At 37.1% G+C, this 16,280-nt stretch overlaps 1 pseudogene; it reads right to left on the reverse strand.

The window, feature by feature from the left end:
- Positions 1–14,924: 14,924 nt before the first annotated feature.
- LOC116468406 (cysteine and histidine-rich domain-containing protein 1-like) lies at positions 14,925–15,909 on the reverse strand (annotated as a pseudogene).
- Positions 15,910–16,280: the final 371 nt, after the last annotated feature.

Raw genomic sequence — 16,280 nt, forward strand, 5'->3', positions numbered from 1 at the left:
AAATGGCTTTCTCAGAAGCCTTCCATCCAGTAGAATTCCACATACATCTCATTATTTTGGTTGTGTGGCTACTCCTAACTTCAAGGGACTCTGAGAGATGAGTATGAGTATTTTTCATTGATTTATTGATGCCTCAAAAGAATAAGGCTGTTGTTAGTAAAGAAGGAAAGAGGAAGGTAAATTGGTGAATGCTGAATAATATAGATAAAATATATATTTTATTGAATTGGAGAGAAAATATATAAACTTCTTAAAGATAAGGTAATAAGAGGGCCTACTTTACACATAATTCTTCACAAATAAATTTTGCTTGGTGATTCAATTAAGTTCATGGCTTACACATTAAAACTTCAAGGCCGGGCATAGTGGCTCATGCCTGTAATCCCAACACTGGGAGGCCAAGGTGGGTGGATCACCTGAGGTCAGGAGTTCGAGACCAGCCTGGCCAACATGTGAGACCCCGTATCTACCAAAAATACAAAAATTAGCTGGGCATGGTGGCAGGTGCCTCTAACCCCAGCTACGCGGAAGGCTGAGGAAGGAGAATCACTTGAACCCGGGAGCAGAGGTTGCAGTGAGCCGAGATCACACCACTGCACTCCAGCCTGGGCAACAAGAGGGAAACTCCGTCTCAAAAAAACAAAAAAAACACAAACAACAACAACAACAAAAAACTTCAAAAAATATGAATGACCCTAATGGAAATTAGACTGAACCAAAGAGAACATGGGTAACTCCAGCCCTTGTTCCTTTTTGTTAGTTCTTGAGAGTCTGTGAATTTTTTAAGGCTTGCTCTAAAGCCAAAATCATGAACTCCATCACCAGGCAGGTAACATAAATCAGTGAAAAATATTGGTATAAGAAATACTTTTTTTTGGTGAGACACGGTCTCGCTTTGTCACCCAGGCTGGAGTGCAGAGGTGCCATCTCGGTTCACTGCAGCCTTGACCTCCTGGGCTAAAGCAATCCTCTCATCTCAGCCCCCAGAGTAACTGAGACTACAGGTGTGCACCACCACACCTGGCTAATTTTTTGTAATTTTTTTCAAGGCAGGGTTTCGCCATTTTGCCCAGGCTGGTCTCGAACTCATGGTCTCAAGCGATCCACCCGCCTCAGCCTCCCAAAGTGCTGGAATTGCAGACGTAAGCCACTTTGCCCAAAGGCACACATTTTGATTGCATTTTATTTTTTTATTTTTTTTTTGAGACGCAGTCTCGCTCTGTCACCCAGGCTGGAGTGCAGTGGCGCAATCTCGGCTCACTGCAAGCTCCGCCTCCCAGGTTCACGCCATTCTCCTGCCTCAGTCTCTCTGAGTAGCTGGGACTACAGGCGCCCGCCACCACGTCCGGCTAATTTTTTGTATTTTTTAGTAGAGACGGGGTTTCACCGTGGTCTCGATCTCCTGACCTCGTGATCCGCCCGCCTCGGCCTCCCAAAGTGCTGGGATTACAAGCGTGAGCCACCGCGCCCGGCCTGCATTTTAAAGATTGCTGAATATTCTGTATATCTAAAGACAAATATGCTTTCTTCCATTTTTTTTGAAGGACATTCACCTTTGGGTCTATATTTCATTTTCCTTCTCTTGAAACATAATATAGAGAAAGACTTCTCTACAATGAGAACCTAACAGTGTACACACAATATGAATGATAACTAGCATTTGACCTAGAACTGGAAAGTCAATTGCGAGTGATATGTCTACAGCAAACGAAAAGGGACTCACCCTATCTAAAGGGGCACCTACTAAGTAGAGCTAGGCCACTATTATAATAGCATGCAAAAGTTTAGACCCGGTGCTGCCAGATTATGATTAGCTTCCAGATATTTTATATGAAATATCCTGGGTTTGAACTGTTGGCTCAAAAAAAAAAAATTACAAACAATATACAGAGTAAACATATCAGGTCTGTAATTTATTATAGATTTGGATAATGGACCATCAGATAGATACTTTTGCTCTAGGAAAAAACCCAGAAAGTTTCCATAATGTCAAGTCATTGAAAGCAGTACAAGAGCATAAGATGTGTGGACATGGGGCAGAGAGAAAATAAAACTGGTAAACCAGATTTGGGGGGAGAAGAAAAACAGAGATTATATATGATATGCCTTGATGTCATGAAGGTATATTAGGTGTTTTAATTATATTGTGCAAGGATTCTTTGTATAGACTTCAGACTCATTTTAAATACTTTTCAAGTAATAGTAGCTATCAATACACATCAGTAGAAATAGGGCCATCTAGAGTAGTTGGCACCAATAAATACTAATGAGGGTCAGTAAGTGTTTTGCAGGTCAAAATGCCAAGACTTAACTTTTGATCTGCAAAATCTCCAAGGCTATGAATTAATTAGGAGCAAAAACATTGTGGGAGCAGAAGGAAGGCTGAACTACAGTTAGACTAACATAATTTTAAACATTATAGCAGGATGGCTAAGAAGATATAGGCTTTGAGGCCAGGCACAGAGGCTCATGCCTGTAATCCCAACAATTTGGGAGGCCAAAGTGGGAGGGTTGCTTGAGGCCAAGAGTCTGAGACCAGTGTGAGCAACACAGCTAGATCCCCGTCTCTACAAAAAAATCGAAATACACGTATAGCCAGGCATGTGGAGGGTGCCTGTAGTCCCAGTTACCGGGGAAGCTTAGGTGGGAGGGTCGCTTGAGCCCAGGAACTCAGGGACGCAATGAGCCGATATCTCAACACTACGCTCCCAGGCAACAGAACGCGACCCTATTTCTAAAAAGAAGTAAAAGAAGAAGATAAGTTTTGTAATTAGGCAGATCTGATTTAAAAGCCAATACCAGCCGCTTAATAGTTCTGTGAAATTGAATATGTTGTTTTATTTATTTAAGCATCAATTTTTTCCACCTGCAAAATCTCACTGATGATAGTCCCTATTTCATGAGTTGCTGTAATGTTTAAATAAATGCGTAGATTAAACAGCACCGTACATGTAAAGCACTGAGCAGTCGCTGGTACAAAATAAGATCTTCAACACCTGATATATAGAAAGACTTTTGTGAAGACATGTTTACCTTTTGTATATATATTTTTATATACAATATACAGGAAAGCTACCATGTGCAAGGAAATGCCACCAGTTTTATTTTACTCACACCTAAAAAAAATAGTGTTAGAATAATATATGAGCTCAGCTCAAATTATTTTTTCTTGATTAAGTATTTGTAGTATACTCATTCTGTAGAACTTAGTTTTAACAGCAGGGTATTGATTTAATATAAGTTTTCCCTAGTTACACCAGAATTTTTTTCACTTTAGAAGAAAAATATGTGCCCTGAAGAATGGCATAAGTTTACTGTGTTTTAACCACAATCTCATTTTTGCATTGATTTAATAAACCAATTGTGTTTTATTCAAGTGTAGGATGAGAACCTGAATGGGAGCATTTGACAGATGTTGAGTCAAATGCCCCTTCAGGCCTGGAAATCAATCACTCATGTTTCTCTCACTGAGCAAACACAGACAAGGCAGAACATGCCTACAATCACAGGTCTCCCCTTCAGAGTCTCCTGAGTACAGAAGAGTACATTAGTCGTCGTCACTTTTTTGACATCTCAGAAATTGCTTCCAGTAGAAGACACTATTCCCTCTGAAACTCTTTTCTATGTTTTTTTGCAGCATCATATAGGCAGGTACTATCTCTGTGCTGTTCACAACTATATCCCATAATTGATGAGTGCTCACCAAGCACTTGTTGTGTGAATTAACCAAAGTCCAATCTTTCCATGTTGGTAATTCTCCTGGTAGACCAGAGAGAAGTTAAGATGTCCAGAATAGCACTTAGAGTTAGCACCATCAATTTGAACAATTAATTACTTGTCAGTTTTGAGTAAAATATGCAAAAGCATTTCTTACGGTTCTTTTTCCCTCACAACAATGAGCACATATTACATATTCAATAAATGCTGACTAAACCAAACTTAATTTCTAATCTTTCCATTTTCTTTTGGTAATAATTAGCAAAGCCAATTTTATTCAAATATAATCTAAAGGGTACATAGCTTGTTCTTGAAAATAAAGTGGCAACGTAATGAATTCATGAGACTGGAAATCTTCAGGTCATGACAGCAGAGCTAATTCTAATAAAAGAGGCAGAGTACAAGTTTTGAGTTGAGAAAGAATAAAACATTCTTCTAGATTAATACTCGTTTTCCTTAACTGTGAAGCAGATTGAAAAGAAAAGATAATGAGCCCATTTAGTTTAATGTCCAAAGTGATTGCATTACGTAAGGGTACCAGAATATTCTATGACTGCAAAACTCATTCTGTTACCTATTTTACAGCCTTCAATGGCAACCTATTTTGAGCCATTTGAACAAGGGAATCAAGGTTCTATAGAGGAGAAAATGACAGCAATTCCAGTTATATAAATGTAACTAACTCAATAAAATACAATCTTTCCCCTAGAATTCATCAGCAGATTAGCACCTAGATGAAATAAATCCACACGAGGACAGTTGCCATTAGTAACCTTGCTATTTATAAAATAGATGGCAGTATTCTTCGTAATGTCAAAGGCTGGGCTATTTAAAAAAAAAAAAAAGCCAGTGTTGCTTCAAAACAATAAGGTACAGCTAAACAAAACCTGAACCCTGAAATTAAAGAAAAATGTTATTTATTAGGTACATTCCACCAATTCTTGTATATATATCTGAAACATACCATATGTGGTTCAACTCACACTAAGTAGGAATTTGGTTTCTGGTGTATACTTTCTACTTTATTTCTCTATGAGCAATGTATTATTTTGAGTTAAATATACATATGTACATTTATATTTAATTTAGCCTTCATTATTTTGTTTTGACTTTGTAGTAGGACGGGCATGCTTAAGAAAATGCAGTTGTGAATCTCAATTGTGACAATATTTTCTTATTTGTCAGAATGCAAGCTAATGGTGGAAAGTAAAGAAAGGAATACATCTATATGATTAGACAACATGATAACAGAGACTAAACGTATGTGGAAATATTCTGGAACCCATCTCTTCGAATGTACTTCTCTACATTCTTTCCACCTATGACAGAGAATTCATAAGACAATATTTTATGTATACAAAATTTTATAAATACAGTCTAAATCTTAATTAAGAACCAGCTTTTGCTTTTGTTGATTCTCTCTGGTTCCTAGTTCATTCATTTATCTTATCTTTTTTCTTTCCTCTTGTCAATTTTCTGTAGTTTTTTGTGTTAATGCTTAACGCGATTATTTTCAAATTAAGCTGTAAATGAAACTCTACATAGCTTTTTTTTGGCAACTTTGATGAGTAAAACTTTCATCATCATTCAACTCCAAATAGGTTACTATTTCCATTGTCATTTCTTCTTTAACTCTCATGTAGCGGTACTTTTTTAGTTTACAATACAGAGAGTCTTTCTAAATGGCTTCCTATTCTTGACTTCGAATTTAATATACTGTGTTCAGAGAGCACACTCTGACCTTCATAGGGACTTCTTTTGAGACCTAACACCTGGACAATGCTTATAACTTTTTCATGTATCCTTAAAAAAGAATGCATATTTTCTATTTTGAGGTCCAGGTCAAGCCATTAGTTTTGTTCAAAATCATTACACTATTACTTGGTCTACTAACTTCTGATAAAGGTTTATTTAAAATATCCTATTATGATTATGAATTTGTCAAATTTTCTTATAATTATGTGGAATAAGATAATTATAAGATAAATTTGACAAATTCATAATCACAATGGTTTGGTTTTATATATAAATATATACTTATATTTATATTTAATAAATATATATTATATAAATACATATATTTATATTTATATGAATATATAAATACTTACATTTAAATTTATATAAATATATAAATTCTTTTTTTGAGACTGAGTCTTGCTCTATTGTCCAGGCTGGAGTGCAGTGGCATGAGCTCGGCTCACTACAACCTCTGCCTCCTGGGTTCAAGTGATTCTCCTGCCTCAGCCTCCCAAGTAGCTGGAATTAAAGGCACCCACCAAGCAAATTTTTGTATTTTTAGTAAAGATGAGGTTTCACCATGTTGGCCAGGCTGGTCTCGAACTCCTGACCTCAAGTGATTCACCCACCTCGGCCTCCCAAAATGCCGAAATTACAGGCATGAGCCACTGTGCCCAATCGGTTTCATTTATGTTAAGACAATATTGGGTACATAGAAATTTATAATTTTTATATCAAAAATTATTATTATTATGTAGTGGCCTTTATGTCTACTAATGTTTTTTTGCCATATTTTCTACTTTGTCTTGTTTTACTTTGCCAGTTTTCATTTGGTTATAATTTTCTTGATATATATTTTAGTTATTCTTTTATTTGTTATCTTTCTTTGGGGTTTAATTTCATATTTGGCTCTTGGACATATCATATAGCTGAATTTTGTAATATTTGCCCAACCGAGTTATCTTTTAATAGTGATAATCTATACACATTTATTGAATATTCATGTGTAACAAAATGATCATCTTTCCACCATTTTTGTTTTTGTTTTCATTTTCCTCCTTGGCTGAATTCTGTAGGATTGATAGTTTTAGATAATAATAATTAACATTGATTGAGCATTGAGTAGGGCTAGATATTTTATCGGCTTTACACGTATGATTTTATTTAACCTTCACAACAACTCTGTAAAGGAAGAAACTATTAATGTCTCCACTGTATATTTGAGGAATCTGAGGCACTAAGAGCCTAAGTAACTTGATCCAGTTTTATGACCAGTAAGAGGTAGAGATAGAATTGAAATTGGCAGCAAAATTCTAGAAATTATGTTCTTAACCAACATATTGTACCCTTCTTAAAGTACCTTCTACAATGATTTTAATGACTTTTTATTTTCAAAAAAATTTATACTTGCATCCATAAGTGTTTCCAAAACTTTAGAATCTGACATCAACAATGGAAAATAAGCAAAAACTTTCTGAAAACCTGCTATATTATTATTTTTCTGTTTATTGCCTAAAACTGAAAAGAAATTACTTGAGGAAAAAATCAACACAAATAATGTTCTAAGACTTCCTAGCCTAGCCATTGAGAGGTCTAGCATCTTCTGCTTTCCTGCTGTTTGGACCCTAAGCTGGCACGTAAGAAAGCCAACTTACCCTGCCAGAGAGAGAGGCCATATGGAGTGGCCATGAAGGATGGGATGCAGCATGGAGCAAAGGTCAGATGAAGAAGCAGCACCAGGTGCCAGAGATGTGAGTGAAGAAGCCATCCTGAATATTCCAGCCCCTAGTCACTCTAGGCATCCCAGCTAAGGCCCCAGACATCACGTAGCTGAGATAAATTACCCCCACTCCATCCTCTTGAAACGCTTTACAGAGTCATGAAAAATATTTGACTGTGTTCCTTTAAGCCACTAAGTTTTGAGGTGGTTTGATATGTAGCAATAGATAACCAAAATAGGAGGAATACTTGGAACTGGATGAGAGATTAAAATTTTGATTTAGATCTGATTAAGACCTTTAATATCTGAAGATGAATATTTCCTTTTAGATCAAAGTAACTAGAAAAGTTACAAACCCAACCTAAAACGTCATCAAGGGGAGGAGAAAGGATTGTCAATTTCATGTCCTAAAGGCAGGGATAAGAAAGGAATAACATTTCTTTCAGATTGTACACTACTGAGTACCATTCATCAATAATTCAATTACAGAAATATAAGTATCTGTATAATAACCATATCACGCTGTTTTATATCTGTAGATAATCATAGGTTACAGATAGAAAGTAGCTTACAAGAATTGTAAGGATTTATAAATGTTTATCTCTTAATCTTTTAAAAATGTAGTTTTGGCTTTCTGCAATGTATAATAATACATATACCATCAATTCTAAACTTATTACTAGGCACAAAGATGTTTATAAAATTTTTATGGGTTTCTCAACATTTATTTCCTCAAAGAATTTTTTATTTCTTGAGTGTTCATTTACTTGGTCAAAACATTAAGTGTTTTAAGAAGTTTTAAAAAATCTTGTGGAAGAAATCTGAGACTCAATAGAAGAAATGCAAGCAATATATTAGAGAAAAAATATAAATTTTAACATGAAATAAAAATTTACCAGATGAAAATAGAGCATTGAAGAAAACAAGAATGATTAGATAGAAGAGGGTAAAATAAGGCAGACTAATCCAATAAAAATATTAGACACAGAATGGCTATTATTAAGTCAAAAAAATAACACATGCTGGTGAGGCTGTGGAGAAAAGGGAATGCTTATACACTGCAGGTGGGAATGTAAATTAGTTCAGACCCTGTGGGGAGCAGTTTGGAGATTTCTTAAAGAACCAAAAATAGAAGTACCATTCAACCCAGCAATCCCATTACTGAGTGTATATCCAAAAGAAAATGAATCATTCTGCCTAAAAGACACCTGCACTCTCATGTTTATTGCAGCACTATTCACAATAGCAAAGACGTAGAATCAACCTAGGCACCTGTCAATGGTGGATTTGATTGAGACAATGTATATAACTCTCATGGAATACTATGCAGCCGTAAAGAAGAAAATCATGTCCATTTTAGCAATATAGATGGAGTTGGAGGCCATTTTCTTAAGCAAATTAACACAGGAACAGAAAACCAAATATTGCATGTTCTCACTCATAAGTGAGAGATAAACATTAGGTATACATGGACATAAAGATGGGAACAATAGACACTGGGAACAGCAAAGGGGGAAATAAGGAGGGAGAATGGATTGAAAAACTATTATTGGGCATATATTCACTATTTGGGTGACAGTTTCATTTGAAGCCCAAACCTCAGCATCACACAATATATCCATGTAACAAACCTACACTTACACCCCACAGATCTAAAATAAATATAAATAAATATGTATGCCCAAATTAGGAATAGATCATATTCAAAATTCTGAGAGAAAAAATATTAGACACAAAAATAATACACTGCATAAGCACCCTGTATTAATCCATGTTTTTAACTGAATCCCCCCAATTATGCAGAAAAGTATTTTATTAAAAGACTGAATTTTGGAAGGCCTGGAAAACCAGAATGAGGTTAATCTTCCAGGAAGAATGTCCAAAACAACACAACAAAATTGGCAAATTTTATCAATGATTAAATCCCCGCTACCGCTGCTAATCCAAGTACCAAAGAAAGTCACTCTTGGAACTAATGAAAAATTGCTGCTGTTTCTGCTTTGGTCACCAAAGACAGCCAAACACTAGCACTGCCAGAAAAATAACAGAAATGTCAAGTAAAACCTCCTCCTCCTCTGTCACTTCCACATCAAATTCTCACTCTCACACATATAAGTAGCGAAGCCTATGTCATATGCCTCTGTGGTAGCTGCAAGGGTGTCTGGGAATCTGCATCCTGCCTCCTCCATTAGAGGGTCAGACATAGCATGGAATTGTCTCCAATATGTGCAAAGATAATGCCCCTCCCCACCCCCAGAATAAGACAGATGAGCACTACACCTACCAAAAAGCCATGATATGGAAAATGTGTGTGATGAACAGTGGACAGTGCAATAAATTTGGATGCTACTTGAGAACAGGGACTTTATCTTCCTAGTTTGCCTAGAATAGAATCTGGCAAATGCATAGCAGAAATTAAGTGAATGACTCAATTATGGAATGCTGGTCACATTTTACATATCCATCATTCCGATGTATATTAATATGCTTTGTAAATTGAGAAGAGTTTCCTATATACTTTTTCTTTTTGATGACTATAATGGGGTGGGGATGACGAAAGTAGTAAAAGCTTCCAGACACTACTGATTAAGTGCATGAAATGAAAATGAACATAGAATAATTAATATAGCCTAATTAAATTATTAAATTTCAAGGACGCAGAAATAATACTTCAGTAACCCAAGGGAAGAAAACAAACCACTACAAAGAAAAAACAATATCAAGCTGACCTCAGACACCTGCATGGTATTCGAGTCTAGAAGGCAACAGAGCAAGTGTCTGAAAGAAAGAAATTCAATGTCTAGAAGGTCTAGAGAAAATGCAACCCAAGTTCATGTGCTGCTAAGTTGTTCTGAAAATATAAAAGTAACAGATATCTTCACATGTGCAAGACCTCAGGAACACAATATCTGTGAATTTTTCTGGACAGAAAAAAAAAACGACTTGACATTGAAACCTAACCAATAGACCAATCGAAATAAAAATGTTCTTAGAAAAACTGTAGAGAAACAACTAATGACAAGACTCATGGTTCCAGAACAGAATCGAAACGTCACTTGCTTAAAAACATGAAAGCAGTAACTCACCTAAAAAAGACTGGCCGGAGAAAAAGGCAGATGTGGTAAATGTAATAGTACAAATATTCTCATTTTCTTGATAGCTAAATAGTAGATAATATTTTTACATGACACACATCACAGAAATATGACTCCAAAATCTTTTTTCATAGGCTTATTGTTAGCCCTAGTAGGATTTTGTATCTTGTAGATACGATTTTGTATCTCTTTTGGTGGAGAACCACTCGTTTAAATTTAGCAATTACTTTGGTTTTACCTATTTCTTTTTCTTTCTTTAAAATTATGTGAGCTTAAACGTAAAACTTTCAATTTAAGAAGTAGTGATGTAATCTTATTATAAAAATTCTTTCTATCTCCTATATCTAAGTGTGCATAAAAAATTTGGGGAGTAATTTGTTGTTTCTGAGGGAAGGAAAGTGTCCTCTAAAAACATCATATTCCACCAAAATGTTTTCCAACTCAAAAAAAAGCAATGAACATTCTCAACCATGAAAGAATCCAAGAAATTTAACAGACCCAAGGTTTTGCTGGGGGAAACATATGCTTTCATTTATGCCAGTAAAATTAAACCAATAAAGAAATTACTGGAAAATATGTATGATTCAAATTATTTTTATTCAAAAAAGTGAGAGCCAAAATCATCTTCACTCACACAACTGTCTACATTTACATGACTTCATTTCCCCTAAAAACATCATATTCCACCAAAATGTTTTCCTCATTAAGAAAAAGCAACAAATGGCCAGGCGCGGTGGCTCAAGACTGTAATCCCAGCACTTTGGGAGGCTGAGGTGGGCGGATCATGAGATCAAGGGATTGAGACCATCCTGGCCAAAATGGTGAAACCCCGTCTCTACTAAAAATAAAAAAATTAGCTGGGCATGATGGTGCGTGCCTGTAATCCCATCTACTCGGGAGGATGAGGCAGGAGAATTGCTTGAACTGGGACCCAGGAGAGAGAGGTTGCAGTGAGCCAAGATCACGCCACTGCACTCCAGCCTTAGGTAAAGAGAGAAAGAGAGAAAAAGAAGGAAGGAAGGAAGGAAGAGAAAGAGCAACGAACATTCTCAAGCATGAAAGAATCTAAGAAATAGTACAAACCCAAGACTTTGCTGGGGGAAAATAGGCTTTAATTTATGCCAGTAAAATCAAACCAATAAAGAAATTAATGGAAAATATGAATGATTCAAATCATTTTCATTCAAAAAAGTGAGAGCTAAAATCATGTTCACTCACACAACTTACTGTCTACACTTATTTACATGACTTCATTGTTCCACTGTTGTCATCGATATAATTCTACTCTTCCAGGAAACTCTTGCTCAGAAAGTTAAAAGTTGAAAATAACTTTTTTGTTAATTCCAGGAATTTCATGAAAGACACAGCAACTCTTCAATAAAAAGCATAAACAAGAGTTTACATCTCCAGACTCTCTAAACCCCTCACCTCAAAATCTACCAGTGTTAAACTGTTATACCATGTCCTTACCGAATTCTAGGCAAGTCCCCATGTTGAAAGCCCAGGCTTAGCCTAGACTTTAAATCGCTCATAACTATAACCTGACTTTGGCCCACTTCCTCTGTGATGCTAAGACACCATCAATACAGTGCTCTTCTTACCAGAGGAATGGAGGTGGTCGCGTATAACCAAAATTTGGGCCCGCTGGACTCACGGGCAGGCGAGACCACTCAAGACATAAGAATAAATTCAGCTTTGTCTTTTCGTTGCTTTGGTGACATTTCTAGTGGAGCTAGCATTCAACAAAAGTCAAAACTGGAAAGAAGAAAAACAACATAAATCAAGATAAGAAAATACGTGAAAACCCAAGCATACCTCAAAAGGTCAGAATAGGGGAGGAGGAGTATGGTGTATAACAGCCAGAGGCAAATAAGACTATGAAGAACAGCTGGGCGCGGCGATTCACGCCTGTAATCCCAGCACTTTGGGAGGCCGAGGCAGGTGGATCACAAGGTCAGGAGATTGAGACTATCCTGGCTAACACGGTGAACCCTCATCCGTACTAAAAATACAAAAAATTAGCCAGTGTAGTCCCAGCTACTCGGGAGGCTGAGGCAGGAGAATCACTTGAACCCAGGAGGCAGAGGTTACAATGAGTTGAGACCACCCACTGCACTCCAGCCGGGGTGACAGAGCGAGACTCCATCCCCCGCCCCCAGCAAAAAAGACTATGAAGACCAAGATTCTGGTCTGGTCAAGGTCTGAGATGGACCTGGCTCCCTTAAGAATATGGTCCTGCCATATCTGGTGGCTCACACCTGTAATCCCAGCATTTTGAGAGGCCAAGGCAGGAGGATTACATAAGCCCAGGAGTTCAATACCAGCCTGGGCAATACAGAGAGACCCCCATCTCTATGAAAAGTAAACAAATTTGCCAGGCATAGTGGCGCACACCTGTAGTCCCAGCCACCCGGAAGGCTGAGGTGGGAGGATCACTTGAGGTGGGAGATCAAGATTGCAGTGAGCTGTGATCACGCCACTGCACTCCAGCCTGGGCAACAAAGCAAGACCCTGTCCCAAAAATTAAAAAAAAAAAAAAATGGTCCTAAGAGATAGCTATTGCATTCCTACTTGAGGAACTAAGGAAAAAAGACCAATATTATACCTTTGCCTTCTATTTTGAGGAGTTATTCACCGAAAGTGTAGATCAAGGACTGCCTACTTCAGAAGCATATTTTTTCCTGGGCCCTATCCTTAATCAGAATCTCTGGGAAGAGGTATGGAAACTAGCATATTTAATAAGTCATGCCCTTTAATAAACTCTTACACCAATGTTGGAGAATCACTGAGCAAAATGTCCAATCATCATATTAAATTACCCTTTTCAACACTGGGCATCTTGACTCTAATTAAAACAGCTGCGTGCTTCTGGATGGAATAGATAGCGGTAAGATAATTCAGTAAATCAAATGCTAAAACTTTTTCTCCCTGAATCCAACCCCTCTTCTCAAGTTCATGTACTGCATTCCCCCATCCACCCTCCCCTTAATGTATAAGTTGACTGATTAGATAGAAATATTACTAGTAATGCACAGCAACCTGACTTCTTCTTTGGAGCATTTATCACAACTGTAATGCCTTCCATTGTTCAATTATTTGCTTAAAGTCTATTTTCCCTGCCGTATTGTAATCTCTATAAGCATAGGGAACAAGTCTGTCTTATATACAGTCATAGCTCCAAATCCTACCACAGTGCTAAGATGATAGATCTTCAATAAATAGTTGTTCAATTAATTAACAAAATAGTGGAAAATATCAGTCAAATACAATAATTTCAGTTCTAGTGAAATCGATGGTGAGATATTCTCTCTCTAACAGTAATCAGTCAACAAGTTGTATTGTTTCCTAGGATTACTCCGTGAAAATAAAATAAAGCCATCAGCATGAAAGAGAAAGTCTGGGTAGGAATTAGCACAATGGAAAGAGTAAATGGTTTGGAACCTTATAGGAACATTTTTAAATCCAAGATAATACATTTGTGTAACCTCAGGCTCTCTGTGTAACCTCAGGCAAGCGGATCCTTCTGAGATCCCAGTCGTCAGTAAATTGGACGTTATATTAGCTACTTCACTGACTTGTGGGCTAGAAGGATTGACAGACTATGACCCATCGGCCAAATCTGGCCTAGAATCTGTTTCTGTACAATCTGGGAGCTAAGAATGGTTTTTGCACTTTTTTTTTCCAAAAGAATTAAGCTATTTTATCTGACATGTAATAGACAGTCATAAAGCAGGTCCATGTATTTAGTTTTCTGATATCCTAATGTATTTCCACAAACCTTCTAAGTCTACAATTTCATATAATTTTCCATCAGGGAAGCAAGATATATATAATTTTTTTATATTTAATTAGTTAAAGGTTTTAAGAGGGTTTAGTCTCTAAATCAGGAACAATTTAGTCATAACACCATACAAACACATTTAAATATTCAGGAAAGAGATTTTTAAGATTATTGCTTAGTCTTATAAAATGGTGAATTTTAACCAAATTGATGCCTCTGTATTCTTATTTATGTCTCCTCTACCCTTACATCATACTGCTTGGCAAGTAATGTAAGTTTTGACATAATTTAAAAATTAAAGTAGGTGTAAACAAATTCCAATTTGTTAAACAATTCATATATTCCCCTTTACTTACCTCACTATCTCAGGATTAATTCTCCTTAAAAAAGTAATCATCCCACATAGAAAAAAAACTACAGAGCTTCGTCTCTTCCGTAAATGTTTTCAAGTACTGTAAGAACATAAATCCATAAAAAACTGATTAAAATTTAACATTTCATCTTGCTTTACTAATTATGTAATAATAGAAAGATGTAAAAAACATGTTCCTTAATACTTATCTACTTAACAGAGAAATACAAAGAAACACTGCAATTATGGTTATGGGCCATTTTCCAGCCTCTTCAAGTGCAAGACACAACTACGGTTCCTACCAGTAAGGAGAAATGAATAATCAATCTCACATAACACAAAAGAAAGATGAGAGGCACAAAAAGACAAACTGACTTTGGCTTTTAAGAACCTAATGTAAACCCTGAAATGCCAGATTCAGTAACACAACAACAAAACAAAAGATTACGGCAGCAAGCCGCCACTTCACACAGTATTAAGAATTCTGAAATACGTAATAGCCTTCCTCCCACCTCCCACTCAGTCTGTTGGGTCGTCTTTTTGCTTTTCCTGCTTTTTCGCTGCAGGCAGTTCAAGGCTTGCCCACTGCATCGGCTCAGCTTTTCTCATAGTAATCTCAATCTTTGTTGCAGTCGTAGTTACGTAACTTCACTTTACATCAATCACACCCCATATTTTCACATTTTGATCAAATTCCTTCTCTCCTTCAAATACAATGTGCACATTTAACAATGTGCTATTTGCTTCTACTCGACTAAGTTCTGAAAGTGAATCTTTAGCATGTGTTGAAATGGTAACTTCACCTCCAGTCTGATGCCAGTTATGTCTACATGGAACAACTTTTTTCCCAGCATCCTTTTGAGTCCACATGTGTTTCCCTGTTGTACAGCCCTCTTGGGCTAAGAATGTATTAACATCAGAAGTTTTTCTTCTACAACAGCTTAGGTATTTCATTCCCTCATGGAAAATAGGCACTCCAGAATGATATACACAGACTTCTTCTAGACTTTCTAGACCCCGATATGTCTTTGAACACCCTCCATTCTTACATGAGTTCCCAATCTTAATTTCATCATTGCCTTCTTCTTTCTTCTTCATTCCCTGATGACGGTTTATCAAGAGCTTGTTTTAGAGAGGCAGATATTTTTAATTCCAAATTTGTCATTGGTTCATCTGGGCTTGGCCTTTTTATTGCTTCTACTGGCTTAGGGGCTTGAATGATGTGTTCCTGAAATTTGGGTTTCAATTCAGATCGTTCCTTCTTCTCAGTAGTCTTGACTTCAGGTTTGACTGGCTCAGGTGGTTTCTCACTATCATGTCTACCTTTGGTACAGCCTACAATGCTTAAGAAATCAGAAAAATCCGTTGTTCTCTTATAGCAAGACCAACCCTTTAATGCACCGTGAAAGACTGGAACACCTGGGTGGTGTGTGCAAGCATCATCGGAATTGGTCTCAGGGTAGAAGCGCTGACCACAGCCCCAGCTGTAGCATAGCAAGGCCATTTTCTTCTCCCACCATCACAGGCAAGGCCCAAACACCGGGAACGGCAAGAGGATGCATTAGCCACTCCCGTGTCACTAGCACCAGTCTGACAACTGAGGAGGCTGCCAGCTTCTGGACTACACTTTTTTTTTTTTTAATAGAGACGAGGTTTCACCATGTTGGCCAGGCTGGTCTTGAACTCCTGACCTCAGGTGTTCTGCCCGCCTCAGCCTCCCAAAGTGCTGGGATTACAGGCGTGAGCCACCATGCCCGGCCGGTTTTTACACTTTTAAAGCATTCAGAAGAAGGAAAAGAAGGAGGACATAAAGGAGGAGGAGGAAAATGAGGTAAAGTTTATGAGGCCTGCAGAGCCTAAAATTCTATTATCTCG

This window comes from Hylobates moloch, unplaced genomic scaffold (genome assembly GCF_009828535.3).
Source record: "Hylobates moloch isolate HMO894 unplaced genomic scaffold, HMol_V3 SCAFFOLD_5, whole genome shotgun sequence".
NCBI lineage: Eukaryota > Metazoa > Chordata > Mammalia > Primates > Hylobatidae > Hylobates > Hylobates moloch.